The sequence below is a fragment of the Pogona vitticeps genome, chromosome 1, assembly GCF_051106095.1.
Source record: "Pogona vitticeps strain Pit_001003342236 chromosome 1, PviZW2.1, whole genome shotgun sequence".
Lineage (NCBI taxonomy): Eukaryota > Metazoa > Chordata > Lepidosauria > Squamata > Agamidae > Pogona > Pogona vitticeps.
The window spans coordinates 40182263-40196918 of NC_135783.1; the positions used below are offsets into that span (position 1 = coordinate 40182263).

Genomic DNA, 14656 nt, shown 5'->3' on the forward strand with positions numbered 1-14656 from the left:
AAGATTGATTCCATGTTGGTTCCAAAGAATGAATTGAAATCTTCCAAAGGCAATGATGGTTTTAGAGATTCATTAGATCATTTCATTGTTGCTGAGAGCACACTGGGAGGCAGTGCTTCTAAGATATGTGAACTTATCCAATGCAGAAAAGTGGTGTTTGTATACCTAGAGCAGGCTGGTAGTCACAACCTTCTTATCAGTATTGATCTGCTTATCAGTATTGATCTTCAAGCCAAAATTGTTACAGGCTTTCAAATGAAAATCGACTGAGACTTGTTTGCATATCCAGTAGTGGGCTTACATTAAAAGCACAATTTTCAGCAAACAAAAGCTCACACACTGTTCTAAATTAGAATTTTGTTATGGCCTGCAGATGTCACAGATGAAACAGTTTCCATTAGCGTGATATCAGATGTTTACCCCAGGGTTTCCTTAAGCATCCCATAAGACTGAAAAGACTTGGAGTAAGAATGCAGCCTTATTTTATGCCTCTCATAATGGGAAAAAAGATGAGCGAAGATACTGTTATGGATGGTGTGAGCTTTCATACTATCATGGAACTGTTAAGCAATACATGTGAACTTCACAGGACATCCAAATTTCTTCACAGTGTTTCATAGACTTTCTCTGCACACCATGTCAAAAGCTTTAGTTGAGTAAAGGTTGACATGTTGCTCTTAACACTTGTAGCTGTCGAATGGCAAAGGTCCTGTCCACAGCTTCTCATTCCTTACAGAAGTTACATTCAGATTCTGATTAGGAGGCCTCTCTCCAAGTGCCCTGTGAGATGATTCAGGGAGATTTTTTTTCTTAGCAGTATTTAGAAGTGAGGGGCCTTGGCGGCTGTCACAGAGTTGATGCTTGCTTTTCCATTTATAAAAGTGGACAAGAGTTGCATCTTTTGATTTTACCTTGTGCCCACATTTCTTGAAATAGGCACATGAAGTGTAGAAGTTTATCCCCACCTTTTTTTATTCATCAGGGCAGATTCATCTGGGGCTTCTCTGGTGGAGAGCTGGTTTATGGCTTTTTGTGTTTCTTTCAGAGATGAAGGGAAGGCAGTGGGGCAGGGAAGCCCATGGAATTGTTGATTGGTACTTGTGGCAGCCTGCTAATCACCTCTTCACTAATTTCAGGTGGTCTGCTCAACACTTTTTGAAAATGCTCAGCCGATGTTTGAAAAGTAGTGAGACCTTAGAGCTGAGGAGGGGCAACACACCCACAATTTGGGGGACACAGATGGTATTGACTCCTTCAAAGAATTGTTTAATTTCCTCACAGCCACCAAGTCCTGAGTCTTCTCCATCTTCCTACTGCACCATAAATTCTGCATTTTTCACAAATTAAACTGCAGCTTGTGACAATTGTTTTGTTTGTTTGTTTTGTTTTGTTTTTTGAAAGCAGCTTTATTGGAAAGTGATTTGTGGAATTGATATGGTTTCTAATGTTGACGTTTTTGTTAAAGAATTTTCACAATTCCCTCCTTATACTAGTCAAACCTATCCTGATGGACGCATTACTTAATGTGATAGAATTTTTCTAGCATTTCTTTTATTTGATTTATTGTACATATATCCTGCCCATCCAGTGGTGAACCACTACTCTAGGTGACTTACAAAAATATATAACAAAACATTCAACCCAAAATAACATATAAGAGTAACAGAGCAGACATCATAAGGTAATGTAGAAAACTCCCCACAGATGGCGACAGCAAATCAATTAAAATTACATAAAATGGGATGGAACATCTCTCAGGAGGGCAGGATGGACATGGATAGCTGTTTCAAAAGTACTGTTTTTACATGGTATATATAGTATCATGGAGGGTTTTCCATTGATTGGCAATGGCCCTGTTTCCAGTTGGAATTTTATTTATATTTGCATTTTTTTCCCTCAACAATCAAGCATGATTCCTCATTACTAAGCTGGGAGACATTTAGTTTTGTAGATGCTTGTTTTCCTTGTTGGTCTTCTGTTCATTTTGAAAATAAGTAGTCAATATTCTGCCCTACATTCTGCTCCACTCACCACTTTAGTGATGTGTACATCTTGTCTGTCTCTATGTCTAATAATGATGTGGTCTGATAGATGCCAATATAAGGATTGTGGATGCCTCCAGGTTGATTTCTTGCAGTTTCCGGTTACAAGTTTTTATTCATTTTCAATAGAAGTAGGGACTAGTGAGTGGATACAGAGATTTGGGGGGGGGGTTGAGTAAGGATGGGGAATGGATAAAATTCCAGAGAGTGAAAGAGTATTCTTACATCCTCTTACTTAGTTATGCTAAGCAAGGAAATTACATAAGTAACAATATAATTTTTTTTCCAAAATATCTATTGTTACTACTCTCTTCATTCCTTTGGACCTTCTCATTCTTCTTTTATCTGTACTTTACAATCCATATTTCGGATCCTGTTATAAAAGTGTTCCCATGTTTTGAGTCCTTTTTTCAGATGACCTTTCATTTTATGCTTGTTAGTACATCCATCTCCGCCACTTCCAGTATCTTTTCTATCAATTCCTCAAGAGACAGTACTTCTTCTTTCTTCCAGTATTTTCCATATAATATCCTTGTTGCTGTAATTACATGTATTATCAAATATCTCATTTCTTTATCTACAATTTTAGTCATAATATTCAGAAGAAACAATTCTGGTTTAAATGGTATCACATAAGATAAAGGTTTTTTTTGTAAAATTTCATATTATTCATCTCTAATAATTCTTTGCTTCCCTGCATGTCCACCAGATGTGATAAAAAGTACCCTCCTGCATTTTACATTTCCAGCATTTCTTGGAGGGTTTTTTTGGTACATTTTAGACAATTTAGTTGGAGTCATATGCTATCTATAAAACATCTTATACAGTGGTGCCTCGCATTATGACATTAATGTGTTCCAGCAAAATCGCTGTAGAATGAAAGCGTCGTAAAGCGATTTTTAAAAGCCCATAGAAACGCATTAAAACCCGTTTAATGCGTTCCTATGGGCTGGAAACTCACCGTCCAGTGAAGATCCTCCATAGCGTGCCCATTTCCGCTGCCTGTGCAGCAAGGAATCTGTCCCAGAATACAGCGGGTGGCCATTTTGTTTACCCGGTGGCCATTTTGAAACCACCGATCAGCTGTTAAAAAATCATCGCTTTGCGAGAATCGGTTCTCAAAGCAGGGAACCGATCATCACAAAGCAAAATTCCCCCATAGGGAACATCGTTTTGCGATCGCAAAAACATCGATGTCAAGCGGTTTTGTCGTTAAACGGAGCGCCCGTCTTGCAGGGCACCACTGTATTTATTTTCTTCAAAATGTACTAATTTTATAAGTTTAATATTATTCTGTCAAATTTGTGCCCACTGTTCTAAGTCAATATTATGACCAACATTTTGTGCCCATTTTATCATACAATCTTTCATGACTTCATCTTCCATTTTCATATTTAAGAGATATTCATACAGTCTTTTAATTACTTTATCATTTGCTTCTAACAATAGCTTATCAAATGTTGTTATTCTTCATAAAAACCCATTTTAAAAATTCTTTTGCATACCTGGAGTCTAACTGTAATCCCGTTCACCAATCTAAATAATTGTTCTGCTCCTCTAACTCTTCTCTAGTCTTTAACGCCCCCTCTTTCTTAAGCAAACCTCTGTACCTCACCAGTCTTATTGAGTCCATTAAAGTAGACTGTGTCAATTCTTCTAATGGTGACACCTAGCCCAGATTTTTATTATATATTTGCTTTTGTAACGTATTCCAAGTCCATAACAAAGACTTTCTTATCATGTGATTATTGACGACTTTATACTCTTTAGCTTTTTGATACCATATAAAAGCATGCCATCCTAGGTTAAGATCATGTCCCTCCAATTTAAGCAGTCTCTCATTATCCAGAGTAATCCATTCCTTAATCCATACCAGTACAGAATCCCTATAATAAATTTCCCAATCCAGAAGACCAAAGCCCGCCCTTTGTTTGGCATGATGTCAAAAAAACAGTGAAGATCATCCTACATTTTCTCTTTAATGTTGCCCTTTTTCTGAGAGGTGCATTTCACTAAAGGTAACATAGCCAACATTATAACATTCACGTTCTCTGGCCAAAAGCACCTTTCCCCTCTCTGGTCTACTATTCCTAGAGTTATCTAAACAGACATGATCATCCCATGTCCCCATCATAATCAGGATAGACTTTCTTCTTCTTTTGTTTTGTAATTTCCTGCTAGAAAGTGGGGGATCACCACCAAATGTTGCTAGTTGTCCAGATAATAGCGAAGCAGATAATGTTCAGGACACCTTTTTAATTACTTCCTCAACATAGAGGTGAGCAGACTGATCCTAAAAGAGGCTGCTTAGTTACTTATGGGGCTGCCAAACTCTGCGGCTACTTCAATCTCATTAAAAGCAGCCCAGATGTCCTATCACATTATAGGATAGGCATGTCCCATAAAATCACAAAGTTCTAAGCCCATTGGTTTATCCTCATCTGGTTTAACCCAACTGTTGTGTGGTTTACCAGGATGTAGCTGCTGACCATGTTACAGCTACTTGGAGCCATAGGTACTTGGAGATGAGAGATGAGTGCCAGGTGAGACCAGCATGGCAGGAATAATAACAAAATAGGACTGACTGACTGACTGTTAAGAAAGGGCACAAAAACCCTTGTGATGCTTTTGGTTCCTGAAAAGGCAACACAAGATAGCAGCAGTTACATTTTTGAGTAACTTGTGCAAAATATGCAATTTGTGTAAAATAGTCCAGAAATTAGCTTCCCTTTCAAAGGACAGGAGAAAATTTGTGGATTCCCTTATTCTTTCCTGCAAGAACAAGTGAAGGAAGGATTTATATCCCGATTAAATGAACGAAGTACTTTTACAAACCAAATGTAGGCCAAAGTAGCATGATGCAGATCTACAATTCAAATGAAATATTTTCTTAAAGTAAAATAGAAGGAGGCTACGGAGCTGAACTTGGATTATAGATGTGGTCTTTGGATACAAAAATGCCTTGCGCCAATTTTTCCATTCTAAACTATGCCCTCCAAAGCCTCTAACTGCCTCCTGGAGATAGCAGAATAGGTAATATTTCCTCTATTGAGTGGATAACAACACTGAAGAGATTCAGATAGGAAAACTGAAAGTAGGATGGGTAGTGTGGAGTGGGAATGTAGAAACAATACCCCACCCCCACCCCGAGCACTGCTCTGCAATCAAACACGTCCATTTGGTCCTTAATCTAGCTTTTCCATAAATTGATCTGTAATGAAAATATAAAACTTGCATTACTGATAATTTGCATTTGGGTTTCTCTTGCATATATTATTTTACATTATTAACAAAATAAACACAGCGTAAACAGTACACAAGGTCAGAAGATTTATGTTGTCTTATCTGAAGCCCTGTTTTTAAAAAGCGCTGTGATTTGAATAAGTGGGATACTTTAGTAATAATTATAGGAAATACTGGAATTAAAGAATACTGGAGTTTATGTTCAGCTGTACTAGAGAAAAAGCATACTCAGGAATTTGGAGTAAATGAACAAGCTGATCATAATCATACTGATCATAGGGAGTCAATCGACACTGTCAGTCACTATAAATGTTTCCAAGCACATTCCATTTAAGTCTCTGAAATGTCCTGTCATTGGCTACTAATTGTTATCTGGAGATATACTTTTCTCAGCAACAGTCCAGCACAGCTTTTTTGTCACCCATAATATTGTTTATTTGCAGTGTGACATAAAATCATTGCAACTTAATACATTATTTAAACATGATTTTCAACTGGAAAAGATAAAGTGACAGGTTGTCACAGAACATTTTAGAAAAGGTGAGTTTAAAAAGGGTATTTAGACAAACGTTGTGCACCCTGATGAGTCAGGTGGATAGCTATACACTAAACTAAACTAGAAATAGACTAAACTAGATAACAAAATAAAGGGAGAAAGCTGCCCAAAACTGGGCATGTTCCAGTCCTATCAATTTCAATGGAAAACATTTAAACATAACTGTAAGGGCTTGTCTAGACTGGCCATTTTGGTATAGGCTGGATTGGGTGCATTATATCTCCCTTCGGGCTCAGCTTGTATGCAGAACATATATGGAAAGCCAGACTAGATTCAGATGAAGGAGGAGTGAAAATTAATGGAAGAAACATCAATAATTTAAAACATGCATGTGACACCATCTACTTGAAATGACTTGAAATGACTTTTGGTGAAAGTGAAAAAATAAAATGGCAAAGCAAGGCTGCAGTTGAATGTTAAGAAGACAAAAGTGATGAGTACTAAAGAGCTGCACAACTTTAATGTTGACAATGAAGAAATAGATATTTTGCATGGCTTTTCTTCGCACCAGTACAAATGGAGATTGCAACCAAGAAATAAGAAGAGTGAAATGTGGAAGGGCAGTGATGACAGAATTAGAAAATCATTAAGTTTAAGGATGCATTGCTGGACACCAAGAACAAGATCATCTACTCAACTGTATTCCTGATTACTATGTATGGGTTTGAAAGTTGGACAGTGCAGAAAACTGAGAGGAAAAAACTAGTTCATTTGAAATATGGTGCTGGTGGAGATTTTTGCAGATACCTTGGACTGCCAGAAAGACAAACAATTCATTCCTAGAGCAAATTAAGACTGAACTATATATGTGAGGTCTTTATTATTTTGACCACTTTGGTCATCCAATTTCCATCAATTTAAAATATAAGTACAAATAATAATACAGTGGTGCCTCGCATAGCGAGGTTAATCCGTTCCGGATTAACCTTCGCTATGCTGAAGCATCGCTGAAAGGGGCAGCGATTTCCATTGGAACGCATTAAACATCGTTTAATGCGTTCCAAATAGGCCAAATACTCATAGTTCAGCGAAGCTTCAGGATGGCCGGCAACCATTTTCGCGCCCTCGCCTCGCTTAACGAGGACGTGAAAACGCTGCGCGCGGCCATTTTGGGCCATTTCCCGGCTTCCGGCGGCCATTTTGGCCGCCGAACAGCTGATCGTTGGGGTTCGTTTTGCGAAGATCGGTAAGCGAAACGCTTACCGGTCTTCGCAAAGCGAATTTTTCCCCATTAAAAAAACGTTCAGCGAACGCATTAGCAATCCGAAAAAATGGATCGCTATGCGATTTCATCGTTATACGGTGCGCTCGTTAAGCGAGGCACCACTGTATATACACAAGCATGGTGCCAGCTGAACAGACACAGTGCTAGCAGATTAAAAAGAACAAATACAAATACGCACATTCTCCAAAATGGTGGGTTGAAAACAAAATACAAAAAAGATTAAAATAAAATTTCAATATTAAAAAGCAAGTCATTTCTTGTGAGTCTTCAGATGAGGTGTGAGATATTCCCACAACGTAAAAGTTTGCTATAGCCACTGGCCATTGAACATATGCATGTACAATAAAATGATATAACAATAGTAATATTGTATACAGTGGTGCCTCGTTTAACGAGGATAATCAGTTCCAGCGAAATCACTGTAGAGTGAAATCCTCGTTAAACGAAATAAAAAATCCCATTGAAACGCATTGAAAACCCGTTCAATGCATTCCAATGGGCTGAATAACTCACCGTCCAGCGAAGATCCTTCATAGGGGCGGACATTTTTGGTGCCTGTAAAGCAAGGAATCCATCCAAAAACACAGCGGGGAGCCATTTTACACAGCAGGTGGCCATTTTGAAGCCACCGATCAGCTGTTTTAAAAACATTTTCTAGCAAAGAATCGGTTCCCGAAGCGAATTTTTCCTATTAAAACATCATAAAACAGTCATCATATAGCGGTTTTGTTAAACATCTTCTCAATGTGTGTGATAGTTCCAGTCCAGGTGAAAATTGACTTTATGTATTTCTGATTTTTTAAAAAGTAGTACAAAATTAGCTTGCTCCTTGTTCAGTGCGATGCATATTTTGATCTGAACACTTCAGAGGTGAGCACACTAGCTTTGTTCTTGAATATTTATATTGCCCTCTATATGTGGAGGATGAGGAAAAAGGAGAGCCTACTGTATCCATGGCATTTTTCTGTACTATCCTGAATCTGTGCTGAAAGTCAACAGCAAGAATCTCTAGGGCAGAGGTTGGCAAAGCATGGCTCTGGTCTCATGTACAACCCTTGAATGTGTTTTTATGGCTCCTAGACCCATGAGAACTCCTCACTAGAGATGGACACAAACCCATTTGTGCATCCCAGTTTATAAAGATGGCAGCACAGGTGCTGCTGTTCCCCTCTTCCCCATCTCCTCTGGCTCAATCAGCCACTCATCCAGCTTGCTTACTTTTGCCACCTCCTCAACTGATCCTTCCAACCTGGCAACAGCTTAGGTTTCTCTGCCCCACCCTCTTGGCTAATCTCCAACTCAGACAAAAGGCCGGGGCAGAGAACTCTGTGCTCTTGCTTGTGACTGGGAGATTAACCAAAGAGGTGGGAGAAAAAAACAAGCTGAGCCTGGTGAGTGGTTTGATCAGCTGAGGAGACGGGAGGGGAGCAACAGCACCAGTGTTGCTGCCTTTATGAACTGGCATGAACCGAAACAAACCGGTTTGTGCCCACCTCTACTCCTTACTCTTGGGGGAAAATAAGAGTGTTTTCCTGTCAAGAACAAGAGCAAATTTTTGCTCCTAGAAGTCTCTAGAAACAGAAACTCACTTTTGTTTAATGAAGGTGACAGGATTCCCCAAAGAGTTGAACACCCTCAAATATTTCTCACAGTTGCAACTGTACTTCCTGCTACATTCTTCCCCATTTTGATAGCCCATATCGCCCCCAGAAAATCATGGAGGCAGAAAATGGATTCCTTAACACAGAGAAGAAGCTTATCCTTCATCTAGAGAGAGAAGACATTATCTTAGATGGAATAAAATTACCCTCTGTACACAAAGGTTGATGGAAAGGTTGACAGGATGAGGGAGGGTTAGTTTCCTTCCTCTACTTGTATGGTTATTCTACGCTTTCATACCACCTGAGCCTAGGCATTTCTGAGCAACATGTATGGAGACAAGTGTTTGCACAAATACTGATATGTTACAAGCCTGCTTTCAGAAAGCAATGATAGAATGCAATACAAGAGACAATTTTGTGCCTCTCCCTCAGGCAGGAAAACTGGAATAGCAGTAACAGCCTATTTGTTCCACTGGAAGTAGAAGCAGATCTTCCCTTTTACACACATACTTTGGGAAAGCAATAGGCTGTGAGTGAAGTCAGTGGATTTCTCTGCACAGAAAAAAGAATTTTCATAATTGATAAAGATTTGTTTGGGCCAGACCGAAATCATCGTGGAACTAGATGAAGTATCACCCGTGTATAAAGGGTCTATGTGAAAATAACAGTTTCTCTCTTTCTCTCCAGTTTATGGGGGGGGGGGGGGATTCTATATCCCTGACCTAGTTAGAAAGCCTCTTTCTTGTAATTCAGCTTTTTGAAGAGCAGTTGTAAGAGTTCTGCTTTCTGCAGCCATTCTTGGAATCACTCATCTGGAAAATGAATAAAGAGGCCTTGAATTACTAGTAAGGTGAATTCTTGGCTTTTATTCAAACAACTGTTCAAGAGTAATTTTGCAATATATCCCCCAAGCTCATCATGTGACTGAATGGAATTTGACCCAAAATCTTTAAACTACAATTCAATTACAGCACTTTAGAACTTTTAAAAATAGCTGTTCCCTAGCCCAAACCCATTACCCAAAGAATGGTTCTACAGCTATTGAAATAAATGGAATTTTAGCTCTGTTGTTTTTTTATTCACATTTTGCTTCTGTTCTTTATATATATACTTTTCTTCAGTGTATCAGTGTGTAGCAGCCCAACATCATTGTTTAGAGCTGCCACATCCAAAATCAGAATAGCCATGGAGAAAATTCCTTCTCTCATTAGCCATCCCTTCACTATATGCAGGACACTGATCTGGATCTCTCCATAAGCTCTTAGGGCATGGGCAAGGTGTCAGTGGAAGAAATGTGAGACTGCTCAAAGAGAGAGATCCCTGTGATGTTGTCAGGCTCTGTCTTCCAGTGGGAGCTGCATGGAAGACATCTCACATTAGAGACAGCAGAAGACTTTAAGCTCTTTTTAGCCTCTCTGGGCTTAGCCTATGTTTGCTTTAAATTCTCTCTGACATTGAAGACAGGGAGATAGAGAAATAGGGCAGGAAAAAAAAAGAAGGCTACAAAGGCCACTCGCCCCAACCCTCCAGTTTGTCCCGAATCACACATTTCTTCTATTGTATTTTTTAAGCTTGGATTCTACCAGTTTTAAGATATCAATAAATGTTTTCCTTTATAGTCAAGGAATTCATCTTTGAATATCTGAATGCAGCATTTGACTGCATGTTTCCCTGTAGGTACAAATATTCAAAATGGCCACAGCTATAAAGGAAGTATTTAAATTAAAAGCTTAGAGCGCTTCAACATACCATCTTCTCCATGGTTTATTGCACCCTGACAAACTCTTGGCTACAAAAAAATGGAGCTGTCATCTTCCAGTTGTTAATTCATTCATTTACTGCAAAGGTTAGCATGGCTACAGGAAAATGATTAAACAGCAAGATAAAGGGAGCTAGAAGGGATAGATGGCATGTTCCAGCTTGATCTGAAAATATGTTGTGATGTTGGATAGTGTATTAGCAGAGAATGGAAGGAAGGAAGGAAGGTGTGTATTTTTTTTAATGTTCTACCTTTGATCTGTATGCCTATTTTACCTATCCCAGAAGATGCAGAAAACTGTGAAGCAAAGTCACATAACTATGACCACTGTCATTACAGGCAATATGAAAATGTTTGGAGGGTATGACCAGTGCATTCTTTATTCTACTTCTCAGCCTAATCTTTCATGCCTGGCCACTGCCATTTTTCTTTTGCTTCTTGACAGTTTCTGCATCTCCTTTGTTTTACAAAGCCACCATGGCCGCACTCTCTTACTCTTGCATGAGTATAACCCACCAAAATGAGCAGAGTGAAGAACATATCTGAATTCTTCATCTGCCATCTGTGTCCTCACCATTACTCTGCATTTGGCCTCATGCAAACAGTTTCTTACTCTTTCATATAGGAGTGCAAAAATTCATGAAAAATTATCATTTACTTCTTAGTGTGTTTGGGTGCAGGGAAAGCATTGTGCAGCTTCTGGAAGGCTGATGAATATAAAACAAAGAAATGACTTTTTTTCTTCCTTTCCTAATTTTTCATTGTGATATCTCACATTCTAGCTATATGCAAACCTTTTACCGGATACCTTTATCTGAATATAGGTTAATTAGGAAGGCTTCATATCTTCAGATGTAATCTTTTCTACTTCTAGAAGTGCCAGTTATCCAAACTAATACTTTGTGATGAAACTACACTATTTATATACCCATGAAAAGAATATTCGAAGAGAAAGAAAGGCAGAGAAAAGTAAAATTTTAAGACGTCTAATTTTTTAGAACATTGTTAAAGTGTCTCTTTTCAAACAGCAGTGAGGCACTGACAGTGTTTAATCTGAATAAAAGGAACAATAAAACTTACAAAATGGAAAGAAATATTTTATCAATAATTGTATCCCATTTGATTGGAATGGAATCATGTACCATTGTGATAGCCAGATATCTGTAAGATAGTAAAGAAATTGGAATAAGCATAAGGGCTCCTTGGGGACCAAGCATAGGGAGGGATGCTTTACAAAGAGCCTCGTCGCGCAGTGGTTAAAACACTGTACTGCAGCTAAAACTGTGCTCACGACCTGGGTTCAAATCCCAGGTAGCCGGCTCAAGGGTGACTCAGCCTTCTATCCTTCCGAGGTCGGTAAAATGAGTACCCAGCTTGCTGGGGGGGCAATGTGTAGCCTGTATAATTAAATTGTAAACCGCCCAGAGAGTGCTTGTAGCGCTATGGGGCGGTATATAAGTCCAAAAAAAAAATCAAAAAAAATATTTTGGGATCAAATGCTTCCTACTTCAATCATGCTTTCCTATGGACAAACATTGCCAGAGGCTTTTGTCAGCACCACAAAGTCCCTTAGTACTTTATAGAAATAAATTAACATGGAAAGATTGTCCTCGAACAAAAACGCTGGCTCTATGGCTTGAAGAGCGGGATGAGCGCCGCCCCCTAGAGTCGGACACGACTGGACAAAAAATTGTCAAGGGGAACCTTTACCTTTACCTTGATTCTAAGTTGTGAGCCACCCAGAGTAGACTATGTCTAGATGGGCGGCATATAAATGCAATAAATAAATAAATAAATAATGATCTTGCTTCCTCCTCTGGCACAAACATAACACCCAATCCAAGAATCTAACTCTTCTCCACATACCCCTGTGCTTGTTTTCCCTTTATCGTTTTTCTACTATCTCCTTAAAAAGATGGCCCTCTTCATTTCTGCCCCCTGCTATAGCAAGCTCTTCACTTCTGCACCACCCTGAGTTGTATTTTGCCCAGTCAGTCTGGGGATCATTTTTTGTAAACTAACAGGACCGAATCCAGAGAAGCCAGATGTCCCCTTCCATTATAAAACCCAATTAAGTTTTTCTTCCCTGTTTGAAATGTCTAATGGAATTTGCGGACTCACAACACCTGGAAGGACAATGTTGCCCACCCGGCTGTATGACAAAGTAATATGTGTGGTTTTCCAAAGTATTTAATTTTGAAGCAGACCCATCATTGCTCTTTTAACCCCTCTGGAGCACCAACAAAGGGAAAGAGTCATGCTGCCACTAAATGTCATATACTTGAAGAACACAGTGGCAGCAACAGTGGCAAGATTCATTCCTTTCAATGCCACTGCTAAAGAGCAGTCTAGCATGCAGACCGTTTACCAGGAGCCATATACCTCCTTCTTTTGATTGACCTCAGAATAGCTGCTGCAAGAGAGACATTGTGAAGGATAGAGAAGCTAGCTAGCATCAGGTTCAAATGTTACTCGACTGCTACCAAAGCTATCACTATTACATATATTAGCCATTGGCATGCCTGCCTGTTACATGAGTGAGCCAGTCTCCAATGAATTCAGCCACTCTAGTTTCCATTTACAGTATATCTTATTGTCTGCTCTGGTAGCCATTTAAGTAACCATTTCTCAACCTCTGTGCTTGTAGAATAGATGGCCAGCAACCACAGGTCTTGGGATGCACCGTGAAAATTGCCTAGCAATTAATGGTGCAGCAACCGCTGCCTGTTGAATCGTGATGCAACCATGCTGCCATTTTGTATCTTTGTGCCCTAAGTACCAGCCAGCTGGCAAGACTGAAAAACATGAGCAGGATCTCATGGTGGAAGTGGGGATGTCCATGTGTACCAAGCATGGCTAGCTAACATTGCTATGTATGGCACTGTGTATGTGTTTAGCCTTACTGGCAGGAAGGTGTGTGTCTATATACTTGAGTGATAGGCTGGGTCAATATAAAAGGAGAACAGTTTGAATAGGGGTCATTCCAAGCATAGAGAGCAGCTTGGCAGGACACAGGAGAGACCAAAAGCAAGAGCCTGGAAGACAATTTTAGTACAACTATTCAGATGGCATGCTGTTTTTGTCTCTTTCATGAGCCAATATCTATAAATGCAAGGATAGGACTTCTATTGCAATCAGAACTGTTTTTGTCCCTGTTTCAATTTCCTATGTATACTTGAAAAGAGAAATTAATCTGTCCAACCCAAGCTATAGAAGTGCAAAAAGGAAGAGATTAGGATCCTTGTGACATAGCCAGGTCAATGTGTCCCAGTTCCTTTTCAGTTCATCTTCTTCTCTGATGAAAGCCACAGAACTGCTAATCTCACAGTTTCAGAACCATGCTGGTCTGGCAGGTGATTAGAGTGGATATAGATGAAAACAGACCGTCACAGATGATGTGGGGTCATTGGGACAGGATAATCCCTAAAGGCTTGTGTTGAACATTCTAATTTGTGACACTGAAATGCAGCAGGCTGTGAAGGTACCTGCTTTATGTGTTATCTCTCCAGAGGCTAGGAATAAAGTGAGACATGAGAAATGCTCTGAGGTCAGACCTGCCACCAAGAATCTGAAATTTCAGCCAGAGAGATGTTGCTTATAGTTCTGTGCAGATACTAATATGATCTTCTGTGTTCCCATTAAAAGCAATTTATACTTTGTACTTCTGGGTGCAGCTGAGAACTGGGCGATAAATATTCTTTCAAATATGGGTAATTGCATTGGATGCATCTTTCCGGCATACATTTATATCTTTTTAACCTACAGCGGGAACTAGACAATGCACCTGGATTTCTGCTATTTAAATAGTATGAATCAGGTATTTCCAGTGGGAATTCTACTCACTGCTAAACATCTGTGCAGATGTGTGGGTGCATGGTATATCAGATGCTGTGTCTCTTTTCCAGGCAAAATAGTTGCTTGCCCATTTTTCAATATTAATGTATACTTCAGTTTTATCACATAAAAAAAATTGTGGGTGCCCCATCACTGGAGGTTTTAAAGGAAAGATTGGACAGCCATCTGTCTGAGATGGTATGAGGTCTTCTGCCCTGGGCAAGGGGTTGGACTAGAAGACCTCCAAGGTCACTTCCAACCCTATGACAGTTCTATGATATGATGGTTCCTCCTCACCATAATCTCATGGTGGGGTGGAGAGTAAAACCCCTACAGTATAGCTTCCCATCCCATCCACCAGGATACTTACTTCACAAGAGCAGACTAAAATTAAGA

The 14656-nt window shown here is 39.5% G+C and overlaps 1 protein-coding gene across 1 annotated transcript in view; it reads left to right on the top strand.

Moving 5' to 3' along the window:
* Positions 1-14656, top strand: part of LOC144585876 (ALK tyrosine kinase receptor-like) — a 683258-nt gene that overhangs the window by 223033 nt on the left and 445569 nt on the right. The window lies entirely within an intron of this gene.